The following is a 13,707-nucleotide window of genomic DNA, read 5'->3' as shown; positions in this document are numbered from 1 at the left end:
AACTCGAAAAAGGTTCATAAAATTTTATGTGTAATTTTCATCAACAAAGTTATAGTTTAATGTAACTTTAATTTATTTTTTCATATTTCTATTAAAATCATAACACAATTAATCATATTTTTTTTCTTCAAATTTCCATTATTATAATAATAGCATAGGCAAATTGGTATTACTTCTCAGTCAAAAGTAAACTAAAAGCTAAGAATTTAGTATTATGACTATTTCATGCATGAAGTATATCGACAGCCCAGTTCTGCCACCCAGAGACTGCAGTTTCGTCCTTGTTATGGACAAATCAGTCTGGAATAGACAATAACTGAATTGAGCAGATGTCATCTCACGGAACTGAAGGGATGAAATCTGTAACTCTGGATGGTATATTTCATGTAGTTCGGGCCTTAACTCTGGCGTAAGGGCGGTAACTTATTGCTACTATCTGACCAAGGATTGTATGGAAAGACAAACATCCGTTTTACGGCCGGAAATGGACGAATCCATTATTTTTTTTACCGATGTCAGCTTTTGCAGAAACAGAGTTTCATTAAAATGAGCGGAATACGCGTATCAAATTTTTACTTTTCCCCCTTATTCACATAGATTCGTCTTATCTGAACGTTTGAAAATTCCACGCAATCCGTGGTTGGACAGTATTGTTAAATAGTTTCAAAAAGCGTTTAAACTCAAGTCAGTGAGTTATTTTTAACTCTCCTCTTTCATATGTTCTATATGCAAAGTTTTAATTAAAAAAAGCGTTTTACGAATCCGGTACAAACTTAAAATTTTGATTAGTTTCAATATTGCTCTGAATAATATAAGTTTAAAAACATTAGAATTAAAATTACTACAAATAAAGCAAACTACAATCGATTTTCGGAAATAAAGTATATCTACTTTTACCACCTCGGCAAAATGTATTTTCCCAAGACTGCTTTTACCGCATATTACCCTGTTTTTATTCACCTTTGGCATAAATGTGCCAACCCTACTGAAAATTATGTTCAAAAAAACAGGTGGGGCACCGATGGGAGGTCACTGTGACCTTCAAAAATTTCCTTATTCGGCAAATTTTGCTTGACGATTGGGCATAATTATCAAAATTCGGCAAAATTTTGCATGAAGATTTGGTTTTATTATCATAATTCAGCCAATTTCAGCTGATGATTCGGCAAAATTATCATAATTCGGCAAATTTTGTCTGATGATTCTGCACAATTATCAGAATTTGGTAAATTTTGTCTGACGATTCTGCACAATTATCAGAATTTCGTAAATTTTGTATGACAATTCTGCGAATTTAGCAGAAAATTCGACAAATTTAGCTGACAATTCGGCAAAATTTCGAATTCCATTTGGTAAATTGAGAATTTCCACTGTCCCAAATAGTTAATTTCAAGGCGCCCCTGCAAAGAAATCAACTAAAAGTAAAGTGTGTCAACTGAAAAGTGTATTTGCAATTATTTGCAAAAGGAGCAATAAAGAGAGTATCAAATTGACTTTCCTACTTGAAAACATTTTACTGAATCATAGTACACTAAATTATTCTTAACTAGTGGTACCCGCACGGCTTTGCCCGTAATAGAAAAATTAAAAGGTTTTTTGGTTCGCCTGTATATTTACAAATAATTTATAGTGAATTTTCTCGCCAATTGGCTTGTACCCATGTTACGGTTCCACGTTATGATAATTTCGTAATTTACTCGTCCATCTTATGATAATTTTGTTCTTAAAATAGGAATAGAAAAAGAACCACATCGAATTTTCGAAAAATCGCTTCGAGATGCACACCCACATGCTATAAACTAATTCTGTACCAAATTTCATGAAAATCGGCCGAACGGACTAGGCGCTATGCTCGTCACAGAGATTCTGACAGATAGACAGAGATCCGGACAGAGACTGATCCTGACAGACAGAGATCTGGACAAAGAGACTTTCAGCTTTATTATTAGTAAAGATATGAAGAAGAGTAAACAGTCATCGTTTGCCAGTATGCACGATTGAAGGAGGCACAAATTTAAGATAAAACTTTCACTGCAAATACACGCCTTATACACATTTGATTGCTTCAGTTTTAGCGCCGACATCAAATTAAGCATTTACAAATTTTCAGCATAGTTTAGAAATAATTATTTCACTCGAATAAATTTCATATCTCACAGCTAACATAAAAACGCAATAGCACAATGTAATGAAATTTTCTGAGGATCACTAAATGTTTTGACACGAAACAATACTTTATGACGCCATCAAATTCGAAGAACTTTCAAGATACTAAAAGTCGAGAATGAAAAGTAAAAGACGGCACTAAAAAAGAAGTAGTATACATCTAGGAGATAGTAAAAGTTCGGAAAGACGAAGCACGTCTTGAGAGATATAAAATATCGCAGCATCTGTCGAGAACATATAAGAGGCCAGAAAAGGGAAAGATTTTATACGAAGCTTTGTAGAAACGCTTTTGTAGGGATCGTATCTTAAAAGGAGTCCAGGAATTAAAACTGGTGAGGCTCATTGATTAAAAAATTGTTATGTAATGCAATTATATAGTCTGTATTTAAGTTTTCAGAAAACTCTTCACAATCATAACATTTTCCCTGCGTGTAACTGTTTATGTTTATGACAACATGCAGTTTTCGAGCTCGCTCTATTTTCTACGAATTCCATGTTTTGGACTCTTCCACAGAGCGCCATAAACGGTGAGAGACATTATACTTCGGTCTCGCTGGACCCGTTTATGAACTCTCGTGCAATCTTTTTATCTTTTCTTTTTTACTAATAATAAAGCTAAATGTCTCTCCGGATCTCTATCTGGATCTCTGTGATGCGCAGAGCGCCTAGACCGCTCGGCCGATTTTCATGAAATTTAGCACAGAATTAGTTTACAGCCTCGAAGAGATTTTTCGACAATCTGATTTTGGTCTTTTTCTATTCCAATTGTAAGAACATTTTACCGAGCAAATTATCATAACATGGACGAGTAAATTACCAAATTATCATAACGTGGAACCGTAACATGGGCAAGCAAATGAAAGAGCAAATTGACGAGAAATTCGTCATACATTATTGGTAAATATACAGGCGAACCAAATGATCTTTTAATTTTCAACTACGGGCAAAGCTGCGCGGGTGCCACTAGTAGTAAATAAAAGTAAGGTTTCAAAGAAATTCTGGAAGGAAATCTGTGACGGACCTGCGTCCAGGAGACCCAATTACACCTACAGCCTTGAAATTTTCTACAAAATTACTTCGAGCCTCGGGGGTATGCACCTGGGGTTTTATTCTTTTAAATTTGAATTAGTTGTTTTGTAATTAATTTTTTAATGCTCCAATTTCGTGTAAATTGCCTATTATTGCTTATTAAAGGGGTGAAAAATTTTTTTGCACACATTAATATTATGTAACGTTGGAAAGCGTAGAATTTTCCGCGTTCTACGCAATTTGTTTCAATGCTCTAACTTATATACGACGGGAGTTATTTGCGTTTTTATCTCGAACTTTTTTAGACTTAGAACTAAAATTTAGGCACTACTTTCTTCATTAAATCTATCAGAAAAAAAGCGAAGGAATAGTCCCACAGTTTTCTTTTTGACACCACTGGAAAGATCGGCTTTTTTTTTTGCTTCAGATCTAGCTCGACCTAGTGCTGAAAAACTAAGCTTCGATCTCAAAGGAAACAAAGTTACAAGCCGTTAAAGTCAAGTTCGAATAATCTCATCTCCATTAAAATTATTGATGTTTTATTGGGCGTTGCTATATACGTCTTTTCGATTCGCATGTTTCTTCTTTCTTATTCACAAATTTTAAGGGTTTCGATTTTAACGGAAAATCTTAGGCTCAATTCAGTTCAATCCCCGAGCTAAAGAGCAAAATATATTACTAAAGACCACGAATATGAAAGTGACTTTGCAAACGTACAAAACTGCAGTTTTGCAATGCTCAAGAGCCTCTTAACCCTTACGGCTCTGTAAGTTGGTACGAGTTATTTTGAAACCCGTGGAAGGGGTGATCTTTGATCCAAAGGGAGCTCATAATGCATTTTTAATCTGTTTCTTTCTAATTGACGCAAATTATCTTTGCGCTAATTTTCTAATAAACTTTGCGCTAATTTTCTAATGATTTTTGCTCATCAAATAAGATTGCGAAGCAGTCTTCGGGGGTTGGTGAGCGTTAGCGAGCAGGGGGCAGAGCCGCCTAGTATAATAAATATATACTAGACTCCAATGCTAGTAGGTAGTGTGTTGCTGTACAACACACTGATGTCCCGAAGTACAGCCGTGAAGTTTCTTTCACAGTACATAAGAAATTCTTTAAAACCATTCCCTTTTTCAGATCTCTTGTGAATTTAAGAGAGCACTTTAAGCGTCGAAAACGTATCCTGCTAAGTGAAATAATAGAAATATTTCGGTTAGTTTACAGGTGTAGTCCCTATTTAAATTATTTTTGCTTGAGTGATTTTTTTTAGCATGTATCATTCCATGGTATTAGAAACTACATTTCAATCATGCATGCAGACCCAGTTTTTTCCAGGTTTCTCGCTGCAGCTTTATGTTTGTCGTGATGAACCAGGACAGTTTCATTTTCTCTTGCAAAAAGGATTAGTGACCTTTCATTTTCACTTCACATTCTCAGCTCGTTCCTCCTCAGATAGTTGAATCTCGTTTCAAATTAAGCTGCTATCATAATTACTTTTCATTTAAAATAAAACTTGGTAGGTAACTTTTAAGTCGACAAATCAGATACGGCCGAAAATTCATCAGGGTGAAAGGCACAAGTACGAGAAGAAGGAACACTTACGTTGTTTACATGGGGCTGTTAACCATCGGGCTAAAATACTTTTTATTATATATATATATATATATATATATATATATGTATATATATATATATATATATATATATATATATATATATGTATATATATATATATATATATATATATATATATATATATATATATATATATATATATATATATATATATATATATATATGTATATATATATATATATATATATATATATATATATATATATATATATATATATATATATATATATATATCCGGTGTATTTTCCTAACGCGGATAACTTATATCATTCTTTGCCTTTTCCTTCGTATAGGGCTCTCATATTGTCATAAGAAGTGTTTTGTCCCGTTTCTTCAAAAGTCAAAATTTCCGATTTTTCGTTTTTTAATGACTACAAAAGAACGGCTGAGCCTACACGCATAGTTTTGAGCTTAAATGAAACCCAACTAAATTTATCCTATCAACATTATAATTAAGCTTCTTGTAAAATAGGAGTTTGTGCCGATTTTTGGCCAGAAAGATATAAAATCTTAACATTAACTTTTTTGAAAAAAATGATCAAACATTGAAGAGCGATAGCTCAAAAACTATTGATCGTACAGCATGTCAATTGGCAACAAAAATTGAAAGTGCCATGGGCATGGAAACTTGTCATTCGGGTCCTGCCTGCATAAGCTAGGACGAAAATCATCAACGAGTCCAAAATAATGTAAAGGCACAGGAAACTCCCAATTTGCATTTGAAATTCCAACTAAACTTTCCATTCAATTTTGTTTCTGAGCAATTTGCGCGGTGGGGCGGGTTATTGTCCGTTGTTCGATATGCTTTCTTCTGTCATTCATTTAGACACATGACGTCACTCTGATAAGTTTCCGTTCCTCCTCCGTGATAAACTCCGCCGGACCCTTTGGGGAACGTCATCCGCTATCTGTTGTTGTTGAATCAACCTCTCCAATGAGTTTAATGGAAGTGCTCCGTCATGCCTGCCGTCAATCTACGGAGCGCGGGATGCCACTTGAGCGACCCCCGCCTTGTCATGCGCTTGACACACATGGAAATGGATTTAGGGGCACTGGGTGACAAATGGCCGCAATATCGGCACTGGATTTGCGCGAAAACAGGGGGTAGGCCCCCACGAGAGAGAGAGAGGACAAACAGGAGAAAAAAGCGTTTCTGGAGTGGAATTTTTATTAACTGTAGTGTGGAGTCTGACAATGTGAAACACTGCTGACTAAAAAAAAAAAAAGAGAGGCAATTACTTTGTTTTAATCTCAGCACCTTCTGTTTTGTTATTACCCAAAAGGAAATAAATTCTCGAAATTTAATTATCAGTTAATATGTGGTGCGTAACTGCTAAAGTATGCGGCAGGAAAAAAAGGGTAATTTTGGCAGATTGATTAAGTTGCAAAACTAACCGTATAACAGCATGTAGGTCACTGGTGTACTCAGTGGTAGGCTGATATGGCTGCAGCCTCCCATCCCTGAAATGTATGTTAAAATAATTTACGTATTTTCCTTTATTTTTGTTTTTTTAATATGCAAACTCGTCATGAGAAAACGCGTTTCGTAAGAAAAACCCAAATGCAAAAGGGGAAAACTAAGAGGAGGAAAAAAGGAAAATCATTTTAAACTTATATTTAGGCATTATTCTATTTCTATCTCAGGGCAGTTGCGAAGGGGGGGAGGGCTGCTACATACTCCCTTGTCAATTTTCCGGAAAAGGGGCAGAAAATTTCATTTTAATGTAGTAAATTTGAAAAAGAAAACATTCGCGTTGAAAATAAAAAAGGAAAAAAAATCAAATGAATAAAATACGACAAAAGGTTATTTTTTGGGTTTTTAAATTTTTTTTAATTGACAAATATTTTTGAGAATGTTCGAGAATTTGTATTATTACGATTAACTAACTAATGGGGCCTTCGTGCTTCGAGATAGAAGCTTTGCTTTGAAAGCAGGAGGTCGCGGTTTCGATTATTTCTAGTAGGGCCATGAGTTTCATTTCCTCTTTTTGAGCTGTGAATCTTCCTTGTGTTACCTTAAATGTTAATAAAAGAAGTCCAGCTTCTAAAAGCAATGGCACCCCGTATCTTCATAGTGGTTATTAAATACGGCACGACTGCAACAGCAACAACTAAGGGCCTCCTAAATGTACATTTCAAACTTCTTTTACCAAAAAAAAAAAAAAAAAAACAGAAACTATTGCAAGCCATAGTTTAAAGAAAAAAATGATAAAAAATCATGAGAGCTTCATAAAAACGTTGACATGTTTGCCTTAAAAAAAAAAAAAAAATTAAAATGTTGACATGAACATTGCAGCGAAGTGGATAAAAATAACATTGTCAGTGGAAAATGTTTCCAATGAAAGTCAAACAAAAAACAGTAATAATAATTTAAATGTTAAAATGAAAAAAAAAAAAAACATTAGTAGTTCTAGTTCTTCTAAGGTAACAACAAAAGTAAAACAAAACTGTTTAAAAAATATTCCGGTGGCACGATACCGAACTCCATCCCATTCCCGAACGTCATGAAAGATGGCATACAATTGCGTTTTTAGGGCTTCAATTTCAAGACATTTTCAGAGGAGAGATCTCCCCGATTACCTCTTTTCTCAACATTGTCTAAAACTGCGTTTTTTGGAACTTTAATTTCGAAAAAATGTCAGGGCGAGCTATGGAACCTTATCCTTTCCCTTAACGTTACCAAAGATGACTGACAATTGTATTTCTAAGGCTCGAGAAACATCTTGACAACATCAAAAAGTTTCAAATTGCGCTTTTAGAGGTTAAATTTCTCGCAAAATTACTGAGGTAGAGTTTCGACTTCCCATTATTTATCTTCCCGATACCAAAGTAGGCCAGTACAGGGGCGTAGGAGCCGGGGGAGCTGGAGCTCTCCCTGAAATATTTTAGACCGGCTCAGCTCCCCCCGGAAAAATTCTCGTGCTGCAGCCTTTTGCCACACATTGTCTTCCTCATACATGATTTCAAAAATGTGATGTGCCTTTTCTAGCAATTTTCACCCAAAAGCAGGTGGTCAGTGCACTTGAGTTCGCTTCACCCTTTTTCTCATTTTGTTTACTCACTTCTCATTTCTCAGAAGAAAAAGAAAAGAATTTAAGAAAAGTTATCCTGACGACTGCGGTAAAGCAGCATCACAGAAGAGCTGGTCCTGGCAGTAAAGTGGGCTCTGCCCGCGACTTGCGAAAATCAGTACCAGTACCCCGTAGGGAGTGTTTCCGCCCTCCACACCTTGAGCTCGTCTTTCGGGAGCGGCATCGCAATTCGGTTCATATTCTTATTAGTCTTGCATATCGTTCTTATGTTGCGTGATCACGGAAAGAAGATAATGGTGAGACAGTTTGGCATTTAAATATGAATAATATGGAATTGGTTGATTAAAATAAACTTGCGACATTTAACGTGAGAGAAACGAAAAGACCGAATGGTCGCATTCTTAAAAAATTTCAATGATCCAAAAAAAAAAAAAAAAATGAATGTGGAGGGAAGTGGCATGGGCGTGCACAGAAATTTTGGGACCTGTCACAAATGATTTTTACGGGCCCCTCTCCATATTGTTAACCCCAACGTCTCTACATATATTTCGCCCTTCATTTTTAAAATCTCGCCCGCTAGGGTCTGGGCCAACATTTGTCCCTTCTCCTCCCTTGTGTACACCCCTGGTAGGGAAAAGGAGTCCCATTTACAAAAAATTTATTTTGCTTTTTTTACACCTTAGTTTCTTTCTCTTTTTTATCATTTATCATTTCTTCATAAAAAGTTAAGCCCTAATAACCACGGAATTTTTTTTAGAGATTTCCCAAAAGTTTAGTAATATAGTTACAAAACAGCAAATAGTCCTAAACTAATTTTCCAGGAATTGCGAACATATGTTTTGGGTTTTAAATTCTATGTTTCCATTAAAAGATACGACTAGGTCGGGAAATTATCATTGTTTGATGATTCGTCGAAATTAAAAGTAGTCTGGTGCCAGATAGAGAGCCCGAAATATATGCGATTCGAACAATTTTTTTTAAGTTCTAAAAAACTTAAATTTGTTATTTTGGATGATAAAAGTTGTGAAAAAAAAAAAAAAGAAAACAACTTGAATCAATGGCATACCCAAAAATTACTTTTGGGAGCGTATATCACTGCTGTGATAAGGAAAAGTAAAAAACGCAATTTCTAGAACTATCCTAAGGTAAAAATTAAAAAAAAAACCATTTTGTATCCATTATTTTGTTTTATTTTAAACCGTCAGGGGTAGATATTTTTTACATGAAGTTATAAAACTGCAAAGATAAATATCATTCAAAGAATACTAAAGGTACTACAAGAACAAAAATTCACATTAATCAAAATCGGTGAAATATTCATTAGAATATTCATCCAAGTCTTTCGATAATTGTAAAAACAGTTACCAGTTTTAAAAGGTACGAATTTATTGAAATGAAAACTTTTTAACATATTATACTTACGAAGTTATATTTAATATTCCTATTTTTTGCTTTCTCAAAATAAGATTTTTTGTCACTTACAGATAGATCTATTTTCATGCTAAAATTCTTACTTTTTATTTATTATTGCAGAAAAAAGCTCCAATAATATTAAGTACTCTATCAAGAACTTTTACTAAAATAACCAAATTTACCTGAACAATATAATATAGAACGAACTTTTTCATCTATTCCCTTTTTTCTAGTTCTCAGAAAATAAGAAAAGCTTCTAAATGCTTACGCTGCCAAAGCCCTCCCTTTCCTTCAAAATTATTACAGAGTGCCTCATATTTTGTTTTCAGTGCTCGATTTCCTGAAAATTTCCGGAAGAGAGTCCCTGATGAATGCCTTGTCCTCCAACAACATGAGAGAATATACAATATTCCGTTTTTAGGGATTCAATTTCAAAAAATTGCTAAAGGGCCCATAACGCTAGTAAGTATGATCCACAGTCGCGTTTTTTAGACTACAATTTCGAAAAATTGAAGGAGAAGGAATCTCTGAACCTCTTCTAATAACCTCATTGCAGACGCTCTTTGGAAATTTTCCGGAGAAAAGACCTAGATCTCCTCCCCCCCTTCACCCTAACAACATTGAAAATTGTCTACAATTGCGTTTTTGGAACTTTAAATTTGAAATATTCGGAAGGAGATGTAAATCGATTCGAAAAATCGTTCGAGGACAATCACTGAAGTCATATCATTTTTACTAACGTCAGCAAATACGATATAGAATCGCATTTTTAGACTTCAAAATCAAATATTTTCAAGGAGGGTACTCGAACCTTTTCGCCCCTTAACGTTACCAGACATCGCCTAAAACTACGTTTAAGAACTAGAATTTCAAAAAACTTTCCGGGGGAGGACCCCCCCCCCCCCACCTCTACGTGCTCATCATCGAATATTGACCGAACCCCTACTGTTATCATCTTATTTTCTCCATATACAATGTATGTATTAAATATGATTGAAAAAATTCCTGGGAAAGAGAGAGAGAGAGCATGTGCATAGAACCTAATTTCATCGGAGAAAAAATGTGCCCCAGCTCCCTCTACTATTACAAAGTTCCTACGCCTGTGGGCCTGTAATTACATTTTACAGCTTTAATTCTGAAAATTTTCTCGGGAAGGGGCCCTGAGCCACTTTTCTCTCGAACAAAACACTAAATTCGTCCATAACTGCATTCTTAAAGTTACAATTTCAAAGAATTTCTGGAAAAAAAAGCCTAAACCCCACTCGCCTATCATCGTCGAAGACCGCCTACTACTTTCTTTCTTTCTTTTTTTTTTACTAAATTTTTTTTTTTTTTTTTTTTTGATTTTTCTTATGCGCTCAACATTTAACTCATCCATGGAAAAACAAACAAACAAACAAACAAAATGTCTCAGCCCCCCCCCCCCCCCACTAATCAATGAAATTAAAATGTAATAAAGCAAGACTTTGCTGATTTTTTCAGAATTTTTACTTATTTAAAATTAATCGCAAAAGTATTTTTTAAAAAATAGCTCAGATATTTTTTCTCATTGAAATGTCACATACGATTTGACAGAGCAAATGTATCATCAAAAAATGTTACAGCAGCAGCCATTTTTCAGGTTAAGACTGATTCTTAACAGATACATTTTTACCACTTCACTTTTCGACAAAGGATTTAATAAGACATTGAGAAATAGATTCGTGTGGAACTCGAAAGAAAAGGTCATCAAACTTCATTATTACAACGGAACAATCATAAAAAGAACAGAAATAAGAAACATTAAGCCATCTAAATGTTCTGAAAGAAAAAGAAAAAGAAAAAAGAGTTAAAACTTATATGCCTATCTTTTCTTGTAATGACATTGAAATTGTAGATTAAAAATGTCAACTTCAATTCAAATTCATGGAAACCAAACTTTGATTTCTAGTTTCTAAAGCGCGAAAGTTCTGGAATACTTTTAAAAATCCCAAAGGCTTATAAAAGATACGGGAAACTGTCACAGAATTGAATCGATTTGGCGACAAAATTTGGGAGTCATATGTGATGGGGCGCCGATCGTAAATGGTGAAATTTTTTAAAAAAGCGAAAGATCTCTTTTTTTTTTCCTTTTTTATTTTTCATATATAAATGGCGCTTTTATTTCTTTGGGATTCAAATCCCGGAGAATGCGTTCAACATGTAAATTAAATTATATTTTTGCTTGAAATAGACATAAGACATCACCAGAAAATGCGTAAAAAATGTATTTTGTTTATGGATAACTTACACGCCATCGCTCAGAAATAAATTGTATTTATAAGTAATGTAGTATTATAGTTTAAAACTAAAAGACAAAAAAATAATAAAAACCCGTGTTTTCTTTGCCTGTTAAATAACAATCGATGTTTTTCTTATTACTCAAAAAAGAGTAGGTACGTGAGTTAGAAGCAGGGGTGTTCTTATTAGATACACTCTATATACGCCGTATACCGTCAAATATTTTTTATACCCTCAAGCTTCAAAAATTTTCATTTATAATGGGGTGGTTTCCTTCAGTCAAAAGTATTACTTTTAGTCATTGAAATGGATAGAATGAGCAAAAAAAAAAAAAAATAACATGGACCCAGAAAATATTTTCATTTTCCCAATTTTTTTTAAAATTAATTTTTTTAAATGTCCGATTTTTCAAACAAGGCGTGGTCTTTATGACGTCACAAATGATGCACTTGGCCGCATCTTTCTACTACGTTTCCACGTTATGATGATCAAGCAGCGAATTAAAATTGCGTTCTACGCTTGCTACCAACCATGTCGTTGCCAATACACATGAGTAAAGATACGAACTAAATATTTTTCACTGTGAATGGCAACACAGACTGGCATATCATCATTTGTGATGTCATCGGCAGAAGCCGTAAACAATGAAAACGCTCCATTTAAGTAATTTTTTAAAAATATATATCTTATGTTTTTAAGCATGCTCTTTCAGAAAAAAATACTTTTAAAATTTTGGAAACAACCCCATTCAGAAGTGATTTAGCTACCGGTTGCAAGTTTTACCAAGGGACCTTTATAGCTGTACATATAGAGTAGTTAATTAAAGTTAATTTTCGAAACATAAGGAAAATATGAAACTTCAAATTTACCAGTTTTTTTTCTTGTTCCTGGAACTGTATCACCCTTAGGTTCCACCCTCAAGAATTTCTGGACATGCTATGCATATGAACAATTACACATATTGTGCATAATGTATTATTGGGAGTATACCCTCAAAAAAATTAATGAAAACATCACTTGTTAGAAGTATATTACTTTTTACATGCATGTTTTTAGCCTCTTTCCAACATGTATAAAAAAATTTAAATACATGTAATGCTACTTTCAAATTTAAAGAAATTTGATGTTTTTGTTGGCGTTGGAGATCTCTTTGAATTTACAACAACACAAATTGAAGCGGAAATGTAAAAGGAGCAAAAATGCAATATAATAGGTTCTTTCAATATTTACACCCAGTGCTGTAGCTGGGGGAGGGGTCACTCAGTCCCCCGATATATGTGTGTGTTCTCGTTTTTGTAAAACTAGGGGGCTCTGCCTCCTGCTCGTTGGCCTAACAAACCCCAAAGATTGCTTCGCAATTTTATATGATTCTCAAAGATTTTTAATCGTCAATTAAACAGAATTAGATTAAAAACACGTTTATGAGTTCCGTTTGGAACAAAAAGCACCCCTTTCTTAAACTAACGTGTACTAACTTGCAGAGCTGTGAGTGCTAAGGGGCTCCTGAGCATTGTAAAACGGCAGTTTTGAACGCTTGAAAAATCGTTTTCAAATTTTTGGTCTCTAGTAATATATTTTGTCCTTTAGCTAAGAGCTTGAATTGAGTTGAGCTTAGGATTTTCCGTCAAAATAGAGACCCTTAGGTATATGCTGATTTATATAATTTATTGAGAAAATTGGAACAAGCTTTATTTGATGTAGATAAAAAATCTCTTTCGAATGATGTAAAATGTTAAGGGGGTGGGAAATCTTTCATACCTTTGAGAGGCAATTTACATGAAATTTTATCTTAAAAAAATAACTATAAAAAAAACCTCAGGTGCAAACCCCCGTGGCTCGAAGTAGTTTTGTACAAAATGTCAAGACCGTAGGTGCTATGCACTGTTAAAACTACAGGTTGCATTCGGCACCTTTCAGGGGTGAAACGCTTGATCACCAGCGGCACCTAATACGGAGCCGAAATTGCACCTCTAACTAGGGTGAAAAACAGGCACCTTTTAAAAAATAGGCAGCCGGGGTGAAAAGAATGAACCTTCGGAGAGAGAAATGGCACCCTTACTGTAGATCCTCCCCCCCCTCCCCCGTATTGTGTGCGTTTTTGAATACAGTTGTGTATTTTTCTTTTTTTAATAGTTTTGTTTTGATTCATGATAGTCTACGTTTTGCACACTTTTCACAT

This window comes from Uloborus diversus, chromosome 6, assembly GCF_026930045.1.
Source record: "Uloborus diversus isolate 005 chromosome 6, Udiv.v.3.1, whole genome shotgun sequence".
NCBI classification, from domain to species: Eukaryota; Metazoa; Arthropoda; class Arachnida; order Araneae; family Uloboridae; genus Uloborus; species Uloborus diversus.
The sequence above is the reverse complement of the archived record's forward strand: the minus strand, read 5'-3'. Positions refer to the sequence as shown.